Source organism: Hemicordylus capensis, chromosome 1 (assembly GCF_027244095.1).
Source record: "Hemicordylus capensis ecotype Gifberg chromosome 1, rHemCap1.1.pri, whole genome shotgun sequence".
NCBI lineage: Eukaryota > Metazoa > Chordata > Lepidosauria > Squamata > Cordylidae > Hemicordylus > Hemicordylus capensis.
In genome coordinates, this window is record NC_069657.1 from 204338999 (window position 1) to 204358753 (window position 19755).

Below are 19755 nucleotides of genomic sequence, written 5' to 3' on the forward strand. Positions count from 1 at the left end.
TTACATGGCACAAGTTTACATTTGGTATATATATATATATATATATATATATATATATATATATATATATACACACACACACACACACACATACATACATACATACATACATACACACACACACACACACACACACACACATCATTGCATGGATTGAACTTATATCCTGACCTATGGCCAAAAGAACACCTACAGAGCGGCTCAGTGCAATAAAACCCACACCCAGAGAAAGAGCCAGGAGCACTCCACAAATCTCTTCTAAACAGGAAACATTTTACCAGCTTTTTACAACTCACAAGAGGTGAGACAGAGAGAGTTCGACAGCACAGGCGTCACCCTCCATTTTGACTTGGCGGGTGTCCCAAGTGAGGCCATCCCTCAGGATCAAGGAGAAAACAGCCTTTTAGTATAACAGCTAACCTACTGTATTAACTTTAGGGGCTGCATGTTTATTGCTTTTTAGCATATAGAGCAGCCAAGGGGGTGTTCACAATTAGGACCATCGAGCATGGGGGTGAGGAATTTAACTTTTCCCCTGGCACCAGGATCCTAACAAAAAAATCCCGCTGGCACTTCTTTTCGTCTGGGAAAGGAAGCTGCTATTAGCACCTATTAGCACCTATGGCCACTTCCTTGCTGGAGCAAACAGTAGCACAGCAAAGTTCATGGGATCATAGCACAAGGGGAATGGGCTTCCCCATGCTCTCCATCTCCAGTCATGATCAATGCCCCCCCCCCCCCCCCCATGACTGCTGCAAAAACAGACAGACAAACAAAACCATGCCGGGCCAAACAGGGGTTTAGTGAAATGTGTAGCTGCTTGCCTTGTCTGAATGGAGCCTCCATGTTCATATGCAATATGCCTTGGGATACCAGTTGCTGGGAGAAAAATCATGGGGATGTCTATGGCCAGCATGTCCTTCTTTTGGGATTCATGGAAGCTTCTGGTTGGCCACTGTTGAAAACAGAATGCTGGATTAGACAGACCCCATATGACAAAGCAAGGTTTTTCTTATGTTCATATGTTTCATTATTATTGTCAGTACACAACATTGGTTGAATAAATACTTAATGTTAGCCTTCTTAATGATACCCCCTGAGTCATGATTTCCTTTAAACACAGCAGCCAGTTCAGCTTGGGCCTGCTCCCCTTTAGCAGCATCTTCATGTGGTGTTTTAAATGTGGTCACTGGGTGGTGCTATGGTTAGTATGTTTCTCTTTGACCTTACCCTTTTTTTCCCCTTTACACTTTTGCATTTGCCTTCTTGATTTATTGCAAACCTCTTGGTCCAAAAGTTCAGTTCAATGTCACTTTGTTCCACACTCAAATAAGAGGCAAGATGAATTGGTTTGGGGTTTTCTTAAGAAATCTCAGCCGCTTTTCAATGAACTTCCTTCAAAAGAATCATAACTGTGGCATTTTGTCCATGTGTCAGTTGTTTAGAAGAATTCTGTCTTGATTTGATCTCAAGAATGGTCTGGAAACCTCTAGATAGCCACAAAGTTGGCTATATCCAAGTTCTCAGTGAATAAGGTTTTATAAGTTTGAAAAATTGCCCATTGGTTGGAAGGTTAGCCATGTATTTAATTTGTTGTTTGTATTTAAGCTTCATCCAGCTTTATCAGGATTGTAATTTACTGGACTTTTTTGTATTTTGGGGTGCTGACCACAGCTATTTCAGGGGCGTAACTACCATTAGGCAAGGGGAGGTGGCTGCCTGGGGGCCCCCACACGTCAAGGGGCCCCCCAGAGGCAAGTCACATGACGTGTGTGTGTGTGTGTGTGTGTGTGTGTGTGTGTGTGTGTGAGGGGCCCATTTTAAAATTTTGTCTCTGGGCCCACTCCAGCCTTGTTACGCCCCTGAGCTTTTTATTTTATATTTAATAACATAGGGGGTTTTTTTTAATGTGACATATAGCCCACAGTTTGCATTCCAACATTTTCAACTATTCAACCTCTGTTGGGTTGTTCTACCTATTTGTAAACAAGAAGAGTTTCTGGTGGACTTTGACATAATGCCACAGATGCTGGGAGTGGGGAGACGATAACGTTCCTGCTATAACCTTGATTTAGAGCACAGGCAAAGCAATGCAAAAAGATTGCTCTTGTTCCTCCCCATCTTCCCCACCCCATCCAAGGCTTTCTGACACCCCTCCCAACAGTACCATTCAGAGAAGGAATGGCCCTCCTTCACTGTGAAGTCCTTTCTCACCCTAGCTAGACACACTGGCCCATATGATGTGCAGCATCACATCTCCATGACACTCTGCCCCAGGCCTACTACTGTGGGCTCCTCATGTGCCCCAACACTGTTTAGAAGCAGCTGTTACACAGGCAATGCCACTGCCGTTTCCTTCATTGTGGCAAATGAGGAACAACCTTGCACAACCTCTGCTCCTGAACAGCACCAGAGCTGCTTACAAGTCCACAGCACTCCTGGGGCAGAGCTTTATGAGACACAGTGCTGCACATCATGTGGACCAAGAACAACAACAACACAACAAAAAATATTGATATTCCAAAGTTTCCAAAGTGGTTTACACAGAGAAATAATAAATAAATAAGATGGATACAGTCATTGGAGGTACTGTGCTGGGGGCGGGGGCGGGGCGGGATAGGGCTAGTTACTCTCCTCCTGCTAAATAAAGAGAATCACCACATTAAAAAGGTGCCTCTTTGCCAAGACAAGAGTAGAAGTTGGAACTAGGTGCAACTGTATATTGGCACAGTGCCTGTCACCAATGCGAAATTTTGTTGCTTGGTGTCGCTCTGACCTAGCAGCATGGTCTACTTGCTGAGCTAAATAAACAAGAAGAGTGGAGAATGCACAGAACTGCCTAGGCTGGAGGTGGGGCCCATCACTGCCTGACATCAGTGTTCTCAGTGTTTAGATCCCTCTATGGTTAACCATAGTGGAGTGGTTCCCTTTGGACTTCCTGCACTGTCAGCCTTGGGAACTCTGATGATCATTGGATGGTCTGGTGCTTCTGAGGATCTTTGAGCAGAGCTTCTATCCTTCTTTTGCCATTTAAAATGTTGGCAGATAGGTAAGGCCAGCCCAAGTGTTTATTTAGTATAAGTATACCCTGGACCTCAGCTCATCTGACCTGCTGTACCACTGCCAACCAATTCCCTGGACCTCAGCTCCTCTGACCTGCTGTACCACTGCCAACCAATTCACCCAACTCCAGGAGGAGGAATAACCATAGAGTGATTGCCTAATAACCACAATGTGTTCCTCCCCACTCCAGTAAATACTGGTTAAGCTCAAACCTGACAGTAGAGATGTACACAGTTGGCCTGGTTTGGTTTGAATCCAAATCAGATTCAAGCCAGACTGGGAATGTTTGGTTTTGGCACCCCTCGAACAGGGCTCGATTGGGTTCAAATTAGAACCAACCTGAGAGGTTCAGTCTGACCTTGGATCAAACCGATCCAGTTTGGTTCGAGTGCAAACTGGTTTGCACATCCCTACGGGACAGCTCCCCTGCTGCTCGGCACTACTTTGACTTGCATTAACCTTGCTGACACTGCTGGCTGGCTCCTCTGTGTGGAAGATCAGGAAAGTGGCACGTTCATCAGTCTCCATTTTTTGTTGTTTCGGTTTTTTAAAGTAGAAGAAAGACAGGTAAAGGGAAAGCATGTGCAAGAACAGGAGTGAGTAGGACAGGCCTGCACAACTTCTGATGCATGAAGCTGGACACAATCCTCTGGTCATCTTTATGTTTACAGTTCCAGACAAGCATCTTAAATGGGAGGCTTTCCATACCATGGTGGGCTACCAAATAATAGGTGGTGTGTGACTTGGTGGGTGATAAGTTGTGTAGGCCTTGTGATGAGGAAGAGAGAGAGGAACAAAAGCAGAAGGAAGAAGAAAGGCAGATATATGTAGTTAGGAAAGTGGGTGTCATGTTGCAGGTTGAAGTTAAACGTACGTCCTGGGCCTGAGAAGGTTGAAAATAACTGGCTTAGATTCTGTTGCCTTCCTAATTACCATCAATTTACCATAAGATAGAAGCTGATAAATTGCTAGCATAGGAAAGCTGGAACTCCTCCTTATTTTTCCTTCATATTGGATGTGAATGCTTTGCACGTGCATGGACAAAGTAGTAACACTAACAGGAAGTATACCTCTTTTTGCCTTGTCTCTCTTCACAGCCAAGCTCTATGGAGAAACTGATTCTATCAGAGGGGACAATCCTTCCTGCACGCTGGAAAAGGTAATGTGGGTCCTCTCAACAACAAAACCTGGATGTTTTCATGCACAACTCTCATTGTGCATGAAAGTTCAAGAAAGACCCTCAAACTGGGTATATTCAGAGCATTTGATAACATTCATTATATCTTCCAATTCTTCTGCCACCATGCCATCACCTTCTGGGCAATGGTGGGATGTCAAACCAGCAGCCAGGAAGTATAATGGCATCAGCAAAAAAGCCACAACATGGCAGTGCAACAACTATCAAGACCAGCAGAGAGATTTTGGCATTTGTGCTCTGATTTGTTGGAGTCCTCATCAGCACATCATAAACACATAGATTTAAGACAATACAAATGATATAATTGGATATGGGCATGAATGTTGCTTTTATGCACAACCTTCATTATTAGGAGTCACTTTAATGATTAAATCCTTTGTAAAGAAAGCACACAAAATAAATTAGTTTATAAGTATGGCTCATATCATGACTAACTTCACTTCTGTGGATGAATGGTTAGTACATGAGAGGGGGTTAATTTTCACAGAAATCCCCATCATTTTTCTGCCCATTATTTTGCCCCAAAATATGTCCCTTAACTTGGTCCCTCAAACCTCATGTATATATTTTCAGAGGTATTGAAGGCAGCAGAGAGAAGAGGGATTGGTGAAAATCACGACACGCCCCCTCGCCGCTCATGCACAAAACATTCTTACACATACATTCGTGTGGGAGCTATATTTGAATTGAGCCCTTTCTTTCTTCCGCTGATATTTTAATAGGATTTCATTTTGTCCTTAAATTTAGAGAATCATAAAAAGATAACAGTAAATAGGATGTCAAACAAGGTTGCTGTCAAAGACCTAAAGTCAACGACATGATTTTTATGTCTGCCAATTGTGTTAACATGTGGGTAGTAAAATATGTAGGTGAAGGTGCATTAGAGACTGCAGTGTAAGGGAGAGATGCATGTTGCCAGCTGTTCACGCAGTAATGCTGAAAGATCTAAATTGATACAGGAGATTTATCTCCTCCCATTCACAGAGACAAATCTTGCTTACTTGGTGGGGCCATGTGGTGAAAGCTTCAAACATATGGCAAGATAAATTTTGTTTGGAGATGGGTGCTTTTAATGCTTTTGAATGTTTGGTCTTCACATTTCATTAGCCTCAGTGGATGCAAGAGAACATCTTGTAACATTCCGCAATTATACCAAGCTTGATTTTTGCATGTGTTGGTTTGGGACAGGATTTTCACCTTAAGTGAATTGAGACTAATAGCAGCAGCAGTAACAGAAGGTTTGCCAAATTGCCCACAAGAGAAAATGGAACACATTTTTGTGCTGCTTCTTTTCCTCTGGTGTGTAGCATGTACTCTTAATGCTTATTATCAGCATTATTGCCAATACATTTTCCTTAATGTAAAAAAAAACCCACAAAACCAAAAACACACACCATACATTCTGGTTACAACATGCATGTCTTCTGTTTGTTAAATTCTGAAGTCTCTATATGAAGTCTGACATATTCTTTACCATAACAAGGTTGGAGTTTCCTAAGTATATGGCTGAGCATTTGGGGAAAGGGGCTGTTGGGCTAGCTGCCCAGCAAATCCCTGTTTCAAGCAGCATTTGAATGACTCAATCTGCAATTCTATATGCATTCTCACTAAGGAGTACAGTAATCCCCATTGAGCTCAGTGGGGATTACTTCAAAATATAGAGGGTAACAATCGAACAATATCTGAAAAATGGCCTGACAGAGAATAATGGGGGGGGGGTTTAAATGTGGGTGGGAAACAAGAAAAGTTCTTTTTTAAACACTGGAGGAGGAAGCAATGGAACAATGATTTCCCTCTGTTAAAAATGGGTTGTTGTTGTTTTTAATAAATCCATTGCCGCCACCCTATCCAGCACACACTGTGCTCATATAACTCTAATATTTATCCAACGGGGCATAGAGTCTGTTAGTATATTGAAAAACAAATGCCAATAACACATCCTCTCCTCTTTTCTTAAACATAGCTATATTTCTATTTTTAAAGAAAGCAACAAAAAAGTAGTACTAAATCTGAAGTGAACACATTGCCTACTTGTTGTTGCTTCCTCATTCATGGCTGAGAATTGCTGAGCATCACAATACTGCCACTACAACTGAATCCACCAATTTTACCCAATTGTGTATTCCTGAAAAAACATGTGCCTTCATTTTAGTTGTAAGGCTTGCACTCAAGCCAAAGCAGCTCATTCTATTAGCTCCTGAAGGGACCTGCTCCGGTCTGACACATGGCAACATGTTTGTTAATCCTTTACGATCTGTATTTTGTAGAGATGTGTGAATCGTTTTGAGGTCAAATTGATTCAACTCAAATCTGGTCAATATGAGTGGTTCAACCTCAGAACAAATCTGCCTAGTCACCCCTGGCCAAATTCTAGCTCGAATTGAATTTCCCCAGGTTTGATTCAAATTGATTTGAGATCAAAGTTTCACTTATTAATTCCCCCTGATTCCCAGCTTTCTTAATTTTTTTTAAATTAAGTTCTAGCCCTTATAGAAGCAGAGTTATGGAGCAAAATGAGAAGTCACTAGTATTGAAGTGTTTAGACTCTTTGGTGTGTAATGACCTTTCCTCATAATGAATCCCTATGAGGGTTCATTACACACCAAGGAGTCTAAACAGTTGAAAACCCCCCCCCAATAAACTGAGTACCCTACTGGCTTGCAGGTTGGGGGGTTGTTGGCACATGGGGTGCCACTAATTCCACCCCACCCACAAAGCAGTGAGGTACTCAGTTCATTTTTAAATGAATTTTTGAATTGTTTAGACTCTTTGGTGTGTAATGAATCCTCATAGGGATTCATTATGAAGAAAGGTAATTACACACCACAGCATCTAAACACTTCAAAACTAGTGACTGCACATTTTGCTCCATAACCCCACTTCTACAAGAGCTAGAGTTTAGCTTTTTCTTTTAAATGAAATCTGGGGATCTAGGTTAGGATTAGGGCTTCTTCAAATCCCCATTAGTCCCTATGGGGGAAATATAAAAATCCCTAAAAACAAAAACAAAAAATCATTAAAAATCAACCGAGTGCCCCACTGCCTTGAAATATGGCCACTTTGGTGCCCCCTAAGCCTTTAAAAGTCAAATTGATTCAAATCCTAATCTAATCTAATCTAATCTAATCCAATTTGAATAGAATGTGATCAGATACGAGTTTTCAGATTCGAGTTCAAATTGAATCTGGCTAATTTGATTCAACCTCAAATTGAATCACAAAAGTTTATTCATGCCCTAGTATTTTGTTTTAGTATTTAAACAATTTTAAACTGCCTTGGCAGAAAGGGGGTACATAAATTTAACAAATAAATATTAAAAGCATAGCAGTCTGGATGGGCTACTTATAATCAGTTGTTGTTATGCATGTTGCCATTGATAGCTATCTGCAGTGCACCTGCCCCTAATCCTCTGAACCCATCTTTTGAATTCTGAATCTTTTATTTTATTTTTATTTATTTATTTGATTTGTAGACCGCCCTTCTAAAATGGCTCAGGGCGGTTTACAATTAAAAGCTCAGGGCGGTTTACAATTAAATTACAATTTTGAATTGCTAAACTATTTTTCTTTTGGGGGAGGAATATCTGAAGTAAGATTTCAGTCTGATTGAAGCAGAAACTACGTTGATTCTTTCATGAAAAGCATTGCAGGTTTGTAGTAATCCTGGTAGAGTGGTCCTACTAGGTGTCGGCGAAGCAGCCCTGCCCTATCTCTAGGGAGTGACTGAGAAATCTTCACCATTGAATTCCTACCTGAGAGGCATCTCTATAGAGTTGGACAACAGTGTATGAGTTCAAGCTGAGAGAGGCTTACTTTCCAAGAAGTGTTTAATTCTCAGCTGAAAGTACCCCATGAGTTAAAATATGTTGTTGTTGTTGTTGTTGTTGTTATTTAGACATATTTCTATACCGCCCAAAACATGCGTCACTGGGTCAAATACAAGTCTCTTCAGACTTTCCAACACCTGTCTGATAAAAATAGATAATACTGATGTTGCTGAGAGGAAGTGAGAAGCCTTTGCAGAGGAAGATGTGGTAGCAGCTTTAAAATAGTCTGATATAGATTCATGCTGCACTAAATCTTCAATAATGCAATTTTTGTAACAAAAAGGGCACTTGCGGGGGGGGGGGGATGTTCACTAACCCCCTTACATTATCTGTTCCTGTTTTCAGTTTTTGCACTGAACCATTCAGTAGCAACTTGAGCACTTAAATTAAAGCAAGTGCACTTCTTCTTGCTCACTACATGATCTCAGGATCATATGGTCAACATCATCACACAGTCAGTTAGATTCAGCTAAAGAATGATATCGTTGAGGAAAAACAAAGCCCATTCACTGCCGTCATTCCAAATGTTGAGGATGTTGTTAATGAAACCATTAGGAGATTTATTTTCAAAAGTGCATTTACACTCAAAACTAATGTGGAACATCTGGCATCCTTCCACACAGCATTGTGGAATCATAGAGTGTATCTTTATGCCTAAACTTAGTTATGAAAGGAATATTATTGTACTAAAGATCAAAATGAATTTTAATGATTTTGCTGTCTCGCATCATTTCATGGTTTCATTCTATATGATGGTAACATTGCCTTACAGATATTTATGTGCTTGTGCCATAGAATTGCTTGAAAGAAGGTAGTAAATCAAGAGAAATGAAAAGAACAGCAACCTGCATTAAATGTATGTTGAAATACTGTATTCTATTCTGTTATCTGTAAACTCAAGAGAGAGAGACTCATATCTCGTAAGAAGAGGTTGATTTGTTCCTGTATGTTTTGTAAAAGTTTACCTGAACATAAGTAAAGGATATATCCTCTTGACTATCTCCTCTGGTAACTAAATTCTTTTTCTTTTTTATAACCAGATAACTATTATCTAACAATGGACGCAATAAATATAAGCTAATATTGCTAATTTTGTGGACTTGATTGATGGATTGTTGGATTGATTGATTGATTAAGTGTCATCAAGTCGGTGTTGGGTCTTAGCGACCACATAGATAGATTCTCTCCAGGATGATCTGACTTCAACTTGGCCTTTAAGGTCTCTCAGTGTTGCATTCATCGCTGTTGTAATCGACTCCATCCATCTTGCTGCTGGTTGTCCTCTTTCCTTCAACTTTCCCCAGCATTATGGACTTCTCAAGGGAGCTAGGTTTTCACATAATGTGTCCAAAGTATGAAAGTGTGAGCCTGGTCATTTGTGCCTCAAGTGAAAATTCTGGATCAATTTGTTCTATGATCCATTTGTTTGTTTTTTTGGCTGTATCCTCAACAGTCTTCTCCAGCACCAAAGTTCAAAAGCATCAATACTTTTTCTATCTTGCTTCTTCGAAGTCCAGCTTTCACATCCATAGAGTGTCATGGGGGAAACCATTGTCTGAACTATCCTAATCTTTGTAGCTATAGACACATCACAGCATCTAAATATCCGTTCCAAGGCCTTCATTGTAATCCTACCAAGTGCTAGTCTGCGGCGTATATCTGGACTGCTGGATCCTTTACTGTGGAAGGTTGATCCTAAAAGGCAGAAGCTATCCACCACTTCAGTGTCTTCATTATCAATTCTGAGTCTGGTTACTGTACCCATTGTCATTGCTTTAGTTACAGCATATGATTTTTCCCAGAAACTGTCCTCTATGTTTATACTCATTGGCTAGTGAAGACATAAGTTCTTGTTAAAGAATCAAATTGATAAAAGCATTTTTATTAATCATACATTATGGCTTTTATGTGATTAATCAATTAAATTTAAAAGTGTTAACTATAAAAAGTCAGTGGTGGCCCCTCTGTGAGATATTGAAGGAAGTGTGATCCATCAGAAAGATAATAGTTTAAAAACAAACAAAAAACAACCCAAACAAGTGTGCCCTCCAGCTTCATCTCTACCAGTTTGAATGGGTTCCTACACAGATTAATCAGCTAAAAGTTTAGTTGATTAATCTACCAATTAAAGCTTGCCACCCTAATCTTTTATAATGGGTCCATCAATCCTATGGCTGTCTGACAAACTGGCTGGTCTGTTCATTACTCCATTAACTTGGCAAGCCCCCATTATCATCAATAAGGCAGAGCTGTTCTGGGAATTCCACTTGTAATATCCCCCTTGAGATCCACCTGCTTTTAATGAGATAATCATATCTGTGCCTCTTGGCAGTTCTGGCTCACGTTTCCCCAGGGGGAAATCTCTAGGCAACCACACATTTGTTACAGAACATAGTCTTTCATGTATCATATATATATAAATAGAACCACTTCTGTCTTTGAATTTATTTATTTATTTATTTATTTATTTGACATATTTATATACCGCCCCAAATCTGTGTGCCTGGGCAGTTGAAGAGCCATACTTTGAATAGCTATACTTTTTCTGTGTAAGACAGACCAGGGTACTAAGTTGCTTGTTGTGCTGCAAAAAATGTAACGCCACAAGCCAAAAGGGTGCCAGTGGATGGCCATTCAGTCTCACGAATGAATGGGAGGAAAGGGTGGTGTACCAGAAACATCCTGTTCCAATATCTGCAAAAGCTTTGCCAGTCTGCATGGTGACAGTGCCTGCTGCCGTTTATAAGTTTGACTCTCCTGCTGTGCATCTTGTAATTTGGTAACTGAAGCAGATCTCTCTCTCTCTTTCTGTTGTAACAAAATAGAAGGATATGTTATAGCATCTGCAGCATTGTGAACATCCGTTGGGTTTTAGGCCTGCATTTCTTTCCCGCTCTGATTTTCAAGCTGCTAATCTGTTATCTCAGGAGAGATGACCTTTTCCCTCTCTGGCACAGCTGTGTATCCTTTTTCTCCAGCAAGAATATTCCAAAAATATCCATCTGACATAGTTGTGGTGTTTCTAGAAAAGTTCTTGAGCACATCATCTGCCATTTCTGATGATCAAGTGTAACATTTCTACTACCACTACACTACTGTTAGAGGAGCATATTGGCTAAGTGGCTGAGCTGTGAACCAGCATGCCCTTAGGCTATAAACAGTGCCACTTGGGGTAAGGAAAGTGGCAAATCACCCTGTCCTTTTTGTGCCCTTTTTGGGCAAATGAATGCTGTGCTGTAATAAGTCCTCAGAGAGTGGATATGAGCCACCTCCTAGACTAGAAAAACTTCTAACCAAAGCATCCAGGAACAGCTTGGAATCTTTATGGCCTTTCTGGGTCTCGATCTTGGAAGAAATACACAGTGAGACTCCAGGTCTCCATCTGTTAATTAACTAGCATAATATAGATTTTCAGTCAAGGAAATGTTGAATAAGAGCATTTCATAGAAACGGGATTGTGCAAACTTCTTAAAGCCCATTAAGTGTAAGTCTCCAGATAAAACAGGGTGCTTGTCAAAACAATTTGTACAGTGAAACATGAACAAGCAGGAGGTGATTTTGGAATAAGAACACAAGAACAGCCCTGCTGGATCAGGCCCAAGGCCAATCTAGTCCAGCATCCTGTTTCACACAGTGGCCCACCAGATGCTACTGGGAAGCCCACAGGCAAGAGGTATGTGCATGCCCTCTCTCCTGATGTTGCTCCCCTGCAACTGGTATTTAGAGGCATCTTGCCTCTGAGGCTGGAGATGGCCTATAGCCCTCCGACTCGTAGCCATTGATAGACCTGTCCTCCATGAATTTATCTAAGCCCTTCTAAGGCTGGTAGCTATCACCACATCTTGTGGAAGGGAATCTATATGTTAATTTTGCGTTGTGTGAAAACATACTTCCTTTTGTTGATCCTAAATTTCTTGGCAATCGGTTTCATGGGATGACCCCTGGTGCTAGTGTTATGCAAGAGGGAGAAAAAGTTATCTCTGTCCACTGTCTCTATACCATGTATAATTGTCTACACCTCTGTCATGTCTCCCCATAGTCACTTCTTTTCCAAACTAAAATGCCCCAGATGCTGTAGCCTTGCCTCATAAGGAAGCTGCTCCAGGCCTCTGGTCATCTTGGTTGCCCTCTTCTGCACCTTTTCCAGTTCTACAATGGGCTTCTTAAGATACAGTGGCCAACACTGTACACAGTGCTCCAAATATGGCCGCACCATAGATTAGTAGAAGGGCATTATAATACTAGCATTTTAAAAAATAATACTAGCATTTTTCAATCCCCTTCCTAATGATTCCTAGAATGGAATTTGCCTTTTTCATATCTGCTGCATGCTGTACTGACAGTTTTAACAAGCTGTCTACCATAACCCAAGATCTCTCTCCTTGTCAGTCACCGACAGCTCAGACACCATCAATGTATATGTGAAGTTGGGGGGGGGGGTTGCCCCAATATAACTCACTTTATATTTGCTAACATTGAACCGCATCTGCCATTTTGTTGCCCACTCCCCCAATTTGGCGAGATCTTTTTGGAGCTCAGTGCAATCTCTTTTGGATTTCACTTCCAAAATAGTTTGGGATCATCTGCAAATGACTCCAGAGATATGCACATAAACATACAGAGGTATCTCCTAGAAATGCAAAAGCCCAAACAGAATCTAGCCTCTGCTAGAAAATAAGTACACATTTTAAAAGCATGACTGCAAATTCATGCTTTTTGGCAGATATTTATGAGTCAGAGAGAGGAAAGCATCCAGCAGTTTATGGAATCAGTGAACACTCCAAGCAAGCTCCTACCTGGCATAGCCACAGACAGTAAAAGTCTGTCTCAGAAGATGGAAAAGAACAACTTCTGTTGACTCTCATTATTCCATCTATCCTCTCCTGTATGTGGGTTGGCTCATTTTCTTGAATCATCCGGAGCTGCTGCTCTGCTGACATCACACTGTTCACTGCCTGGGAAATATCTTGATTGCATAGGCTGGTTTCGTGTGTGTGTGTGTGTGTGTGTGTGTGTGTGTGTGTGTGTGTGTAGAGCTGGTGAGTGGATGAACTTCTGGGTAAGGGCAAGACTCAAGCTGTAGCAGAATGGTATGGCAGAGTACTGGAGTGATAAAGTGGAATGCAGCAATTCGGACATTTTTTAATGCCCCCCTGTGTTTAAAAAATAAATCCCTGCAAGTAGAAAGCTAGCATGGCAGGGAGCAGGCTAGCCTAAAACCTTTCTTTCTGAGTATTGTTGCTAAAAAGCCTGATTTTGGGGAGCACAGAGTGCACCCCTCTATGCAGCTGGAACTGTGGCTACACAGTCTCCATTTTGGATATGTCAGTTCATGGGAGTATGAACTTTTCACCTGCCCGTATTTGGCAAAAGCTCACAGTTGTTCGCTTGGCATGAGCAAAGCATGGGCTAATATACCCCAAATGCACAATAGTTAAAATTGCAAAGGATCATCCTCAACCCACCCACCCCCCACTTTATCTCAAGAGAAGGCTAACAGCGAGCAAGTAGATCTAATTCAAAAGGCACTTCTTAAGGGAAGAGAACACTCCTGTTTCACAAGAGACATAGCTGGCAAGCACTATCTGCGGCAACTCAGATAAGAAGCTACTTTTCCCAACCCACCATTAACAGCTCCATTAGTTGACAAGTGACAAGAGTGGAGGCAGTTCTTTAAAATCTAAAAACATATATCTTTGCACGTGGAGGAGCATCTCCGTTTCCTGATAGGCCTTAAGTCCATCAGCTATTCATAGCTACACACACACTTTTACATGCCATTATTCCCTTTTGGTTGGCAACTTACACCCAAGACTGATTATGCAACCATGAACTTCATTGTTTTACCTGAGTTTCTGCCCCTCCAGGGAGGGAGCCTGACCTATGCATTGCCCCCAGCCATATTTTGGAGTATAAGTACTCCTGGTCAAGCCACATGGTCTCAGAACCGGAGTCTGTATGGATTTGTACCCTACTGGTTCTCAAGCATGTGAGTGGTAGCCCTACACTACTTGCCCTTTCGTTCCCCCTCTTTTCTGCCTCTTTTTCTGTGAGATCTGCCCATCAACCTATCTACAAGTGCACTAAATGCACCAACAGACCAAGGGTAGGTAAAGCTAACCTTCTACCTCTTTGAATCTCCTCGCTCCTTTTCTCTTCTCTTTATCCCTGCCTTCAAGCTCTTTCTCTGCAGTAAGCCTTAAGCTGTTCACCCACAATTTGGACCTCATGCTAAATTCCTCTTAGTGAAATTCTTGTTAAGACTATCAGTTAAGATTTTATTGCTTTGTCTAAATGAACTTTTATAGCCACCTAATGGCACAGTGGGGAAATGCTTGACTAACAAGCAGAAGGTTATATAGGAAGATGCTGAAAGGCATCATCTCATACTGTGTGGGAGGAGGCAATGGTAAACCCTTCTGTATTCTACCAAAAGAAAACCACAGGGCTCTGTGGGTGCCAGAAGTCGAAATCAACTTGACGGCACACTTTACTTTTAAACGAACTTTTGCCTTCGTGTACCCCTTTATCCCTAAATAAATCTGTTGTATTGCATTTCTGCCTCCTTATCATTTTCCAACACACAAAGCTTGCTTAAATTGATACTGTAACAGAACTGCTCCCTCAAGCCAATCTCATTCCCCATGCTAAGCCAAAAGGACAATTGGAGCTTCTAGTTAGCATTCTGAGGCAGTTTTGGTAACAGTACTACTTTTGGGCATGCTGGAAGCCAAACTTTTGGTTATTTAGAAAAACATTCAAAGATGTTCCTGCCTGCTGAACTCAAATCAGTTTAGTTCAGAAATAGGCCTTGTGACTTTCCTGGAAAATCAGGAATTAGTTTAGCTTCTTTCCAAGTCAAACTTGCTTGAGCCCCCTCCTCTCCCATCCCACTGACTGGGCAGCAGTGATAGTCCAGATGTCTCTGGCAGCTGCAATACAAGCCCTAGGGAGAGGAAAGGAGGAGAGAAGTGTCTTCTACTCTTCCCTTCTCCAGCATTGCGCAAGATGTGTAGCAGCATACCATGCTACTTGCAGCCCTATGATCAGGCATCAAAGCAGGAAGCGGAGAGACCTCCATCACTTCCTTCTCCCAATGCTTCACTGTCACTACTGGAGGAGTGGTAGTAGCCCACCTAGTAAATAGGCTTGACGGGAAGGGTGGAGGGGTTTGGGAGATTGGTAGGTGGGTAGCTTGAAATGTATGCTGGAAAATAATTGTGGAGTTGTAATATTCATCTCATTTTACTTTGAACTTCCAGCAGCATAACAAAGATCCTTTCCAGATGGTAACGCCCCATATTTTCTACTTAGCAACACATTCATGTTAAAATTGTAAAGTTGTGCCATCGGGTCGGTGTCGACTCCTGGCGACCACAGAGCCCTGTGGTTTTCTTTGGTAGAATTCAAGAGGGGTTTACCATTGCCATCTCCCGCAAAGTATGAGATGATGCCTTTCAGCATCTTCCTACTGCCCAATATAGGTGTCTCCCATAGTCTGGGAAACATACCAGTGGGGATTTGAACCAGCAACCTCTTGCTCCCGAGGCAAGTTACTCCTCTGCTGCACCATTAAATGGTTAACTTAACTCCCCCCATTCCAGTGTCAATAGGGCAATATCCATCCTGTAGACCATTGGGGGCTAGGAGCCAAAAGTGTGCACCTGGCTGACATACTACTCAAGCTTCTGTTTGCCCTGTAATGAAGCTTGAGCACAATTGTACAAGAGTGCTCTTGCACAAGCACACAAAATTGTGCAAATGCAGTTATGCAATGAATGGCCACTGGAACTATTGGCTGTCCATCAAGCAACAGCATTCACACTAGAGCAGGCCTGCTCAACCTTGCCCCCCCCCAGCTGTTTTTGGACTACAACTCCCATAATCCCCATCCACAGTGGCCATGGTTGTGACGTCCAAACCCACCAATCTTGACTTATTTTAACTTACTTGCTTTATAGAACCTGAGATTTGAAACTCATTTCAAGCTTCGGGTTCAGATTCTGCTTCTCTAAAGCAAGTAGTTTAGAATAAACTGAAATTGGTGGGTTCAGACATTGCAACCAGTCCCTGCTTATCCTAACCTAGAAAAGAAGTAGACACTTGTGCAGGGATGGGAGGGGAGAGAGCGCACTCTCAAGGCGGTGGGATGTTTCACGGAGCTCGACTCAACTGAAGTTCCATGAAGTGTCTGAACCCACCAATAGGATTAAGGAAAGGAGCAGGATTTCTTCATGGGCAGGGCACCCACAAAGGCCTGAATCCTGGCACCTCTCTTCTTAAACAACAGCAGCAAATATTTATATACCACTTTTCAACAAATGTTTCTAAAGCAGTTTACATAGAGAAATAATAAGAAAGAAAGAAAGAGAGAGAGAGAGAGAGAGAAAGAAAGAAAGAAAGAAAGAAAGAAAGAAAGAAAGAAAGAAAGAAAGAAAGATGGATCCCTGTCCTCAGAGGGCTCACAATCTAAAAAGAAACATAAGATAGACACCAGCAACAGTCAGTCACTGGAGGTACTGTGCTGGGGGTGGATAGGGCCATTTACTCTCCCCTGCTAAATAAAGAGGATCACCACGTTAAAGCTTTCTTACAAGCTGGTTAGCACTAACAAGAAAATGGAAGTCATACATTTTGTTGAAGATCAACGAGGATCCATAATCACAATATGCAAAGCTTAATATATGTGGGTTAGAGCTAGAACGGAGACCCTATTTATTTACCATTTTTTAATGCTGCCTTGTGGGTGGGTGTGGAATAAAGGCATTTTTTTTAAAGAAGCTGCAGAGCCTTTAAGATGAGTATGGTGGCAGTGACATCTGCTCCCTGGTGTTTCCTTACAGAATCCCATTTCTGATTGACTTTCATATGAGGACGTCTCCCAAAGGGTTCTCCTTGAGCTGCATGGGTCCTGTCTTTTAACATAACAATTATTGTCGGATGCTAATGCAATAGCAAAATCAGCATGCTGGAAGGATCCACAGTGAACTGCTAATGAATGTTAATGCATTGTTCTAATTTAGTGCATTTGTTTTGTTGATGTTCTTATTAACCTTCTGATCTGTGGTTAATAAGCCATGCTATTTTAGGGTACTGCAATCTGAAACAGGGCAAAGAGGAAAAGAAATATAAACCAACAAAGTCAGCCAAATGTTAACTTGCTTTACTCCTTCCTGTTTGTTTTTTTGTTTTTTTAAGAGCAGGGGAACTAGCTTCCATATGTTTATTATGGAGTGGCACTCCATTGTTAAGGGCATGTGACACAGGTTGCATTCTATCATTATAAAAAGGATGTAAGGAGCATTATTTACTTCAGTTTTAATTCTGTCTTCCAGAGGAATTGTCAGATTGGCTAGAAACTTCCTTTGTTAGACCAAGTTTGTTTGGACTGAATTTCATGCATGGACATCCTCATTGCTTTGATTTGAAGGAAGCTTAATCATTAAGATTTTCTGAAGATTATTTCTGAAATAAGGTCTCTTATTCAGTCAGTAATTCCTGTTTCTTGTTATCCTGGACTACACTTTGCACATGGACTTGGATATCATTCTAGTAATATCCTACCCAGTTAAAGTTAGCCAAGTAAGCCAGAATTCATTGCAATCCTCATGAAGAAGGAATTTTAAACATGAAAACCATTCTGTAACGTATGGTGTGGGGATTTGGGGAAAAGTTGGTTTAAATATTTGTGTTATCCTCCATGATTCCTCCCCTCAAAGCTCATCATAACTCTTCAGCTCTCTTGACTGGGGAAAAAATAGCATAGGGTTTCTTCATGCTTCTGTGTCACTAGCAGAACAACATGGCATCCTGGTTCTTCAGCACTGCTTGAATAGTGCTACAAAGTTAAGGAGGAATGCCACTCTTTTAACAATCATGCCAGCAAATAAATTGGAAGTCTTTATAGTCCATATTTATATTTTTTAAAAAACCAGACAAACTATAAACAGAGGTGACTCATGGAAAACTTTGATAAATATTTTCATTTCAAAAACAATGGCATCTAGAACTGGCAATGGACGGTGCCTTAACACTTGCCGTTTCTTGTACCTTTCCTATTTAGTCACTCGTCCTGACAAAGACATGTGATGTAGCTATATGTGCTTCAGGTATTTGAAGAGTAAATGAACTGACTGAGTTCAGTAAACCAAGAGGCAAGGGGGAATCAGGTGCTTAATTTTGCTGTGAAGAGCCAGAGCAGATGGAAGCATTCACTCCATTCCCTAATCACTAGTTTGCTATGGGTTTGGATTAAGACACCATGAAATTAGAGCCAGGCACTTTCATGATGAGCCACATTTGTTTGAAGTGAAAGTACTTAAAAATTGTGGAAGAAGGGCCAGGAGCTCCTTTTTCAGACTTTACAAACTAAGTGCTTCTAACACCATCATAATTCAATAGATTTAAAACACACAGACACACACACTTCAGTTTCAGTATGAAGGACATTTCATATGGATAATCTTCAAGTAGACCTGCCCTAATGGGAAATTTCAAGAAAATATAATCCTTTCTTTGAAAAATATAAGCTAAAGAAGGTAACACCCTGTGTCTTGTTTACAATGGTGGAATGCAGTCTATTTTACATGCCCCTAACAGGCACATTATTAATTATTATTATTATTACTATCATCATCATCATCATCTAGCACACATATCTTGCAGTTCTTTTTAATAAAATCATATTTTCCTCCTTAATTCACTGTTGATTACTAAGTGTGTTTCTGTAATGGATAGAGAGGCAACTCAGGAATTAATATTTAGAATATTTAAATACTGCTTTTCATCAAAGTGCTGTCATAGTGGTTTATACAACAAAAGGAATGGTAAAATGGCTTCCTCTTCTCGAAGGGTTCACAATCTAAAAAGAAACCAGCAACAGACACTGGAAGGGATACTATGTTGGGATGCTGTGTTGGGAGTTGTTCTCCCTCTACCACATAAAACAGATATAAAAGATATCTTGAGCTCTGAGGACCCTTATGCTAAGAGTTTAGAGGACCAGTTCTCACAGTCAGGACAGTGTGAGCTGAAGCAGAGCTCTGGGATCACCGAGCTGCACATGTTCTTGTGGCACATGTTGGGAGAACCCAGAGTTTTCCTGGGAATCTGTATCCACCACCATGGCAAGCCTGGATTTAATCCAGGTTGATAATCTAGGATCTGAGCTGAGCTCACCAATCTGGGCTCAATCTAGGTTCCTGCAGTAGCAGATTCAGATTCCCTATAAAACTCTGAGTTCTCGCGACATGCACTGTGAGAGTGTGCAGAGCTTGGGGACCCCAGATCCCTGCTTTAACTCACATAATCTTGATTGTGAAAAAAGACCCATAGTAAAATATGTCCATAAACCCCTTGGTTAGTTTAGATTTTTATGTATTTATTTGCAGGATCAAGGAGGTCAGTATAAAATGTTATTCATCTTAAAGAAAAGAAGATACAAAATAAGGCTAGTAGTTCTGGTCAGTCCAAGCGTCCATGTACTGTAGCTAATGAATCCAGAAGTTCAGATATGTGCATCACAGCACAATAACCTTGATGAAAGCTGAAGTACCATCATGGAACTGCCCTTGCAGGATTAGTACATATCCTAGAAGTGAAGCCATACCTGTCCATTCTGATCCACTTCCCTCTTTGAGCCCTCCCTATTTCCTGGACTTTTATCAGA

At 41.2% G+C, this 19755-nt stretch overlaps 1 protein-coding gene across 1 annotated transcript in view; it reads left to right on the forward strand.

The window, feature by feature from the left end:
* The first annotated feature begins 111 nt into the window (after nucleotides 1-111).
* Nucleotides 112-19755, forward strand: part of ITPRID2 (ITPR interacting domain containing 2) — a 181246-nt gene continuing 161602 nt past the window's right edge. Inside the window, exons 1-2 of the mRNA XM_053269863.1 lie at nucleotides 112-301; nucleotides 4161-4222. The gene's annotated coding sequence lies outside the window, so the exon portion shown is untranslated. The remainder of the gene's footprint in view (nucleotides 302-4160; nucleotides 4223-19755) is intronic.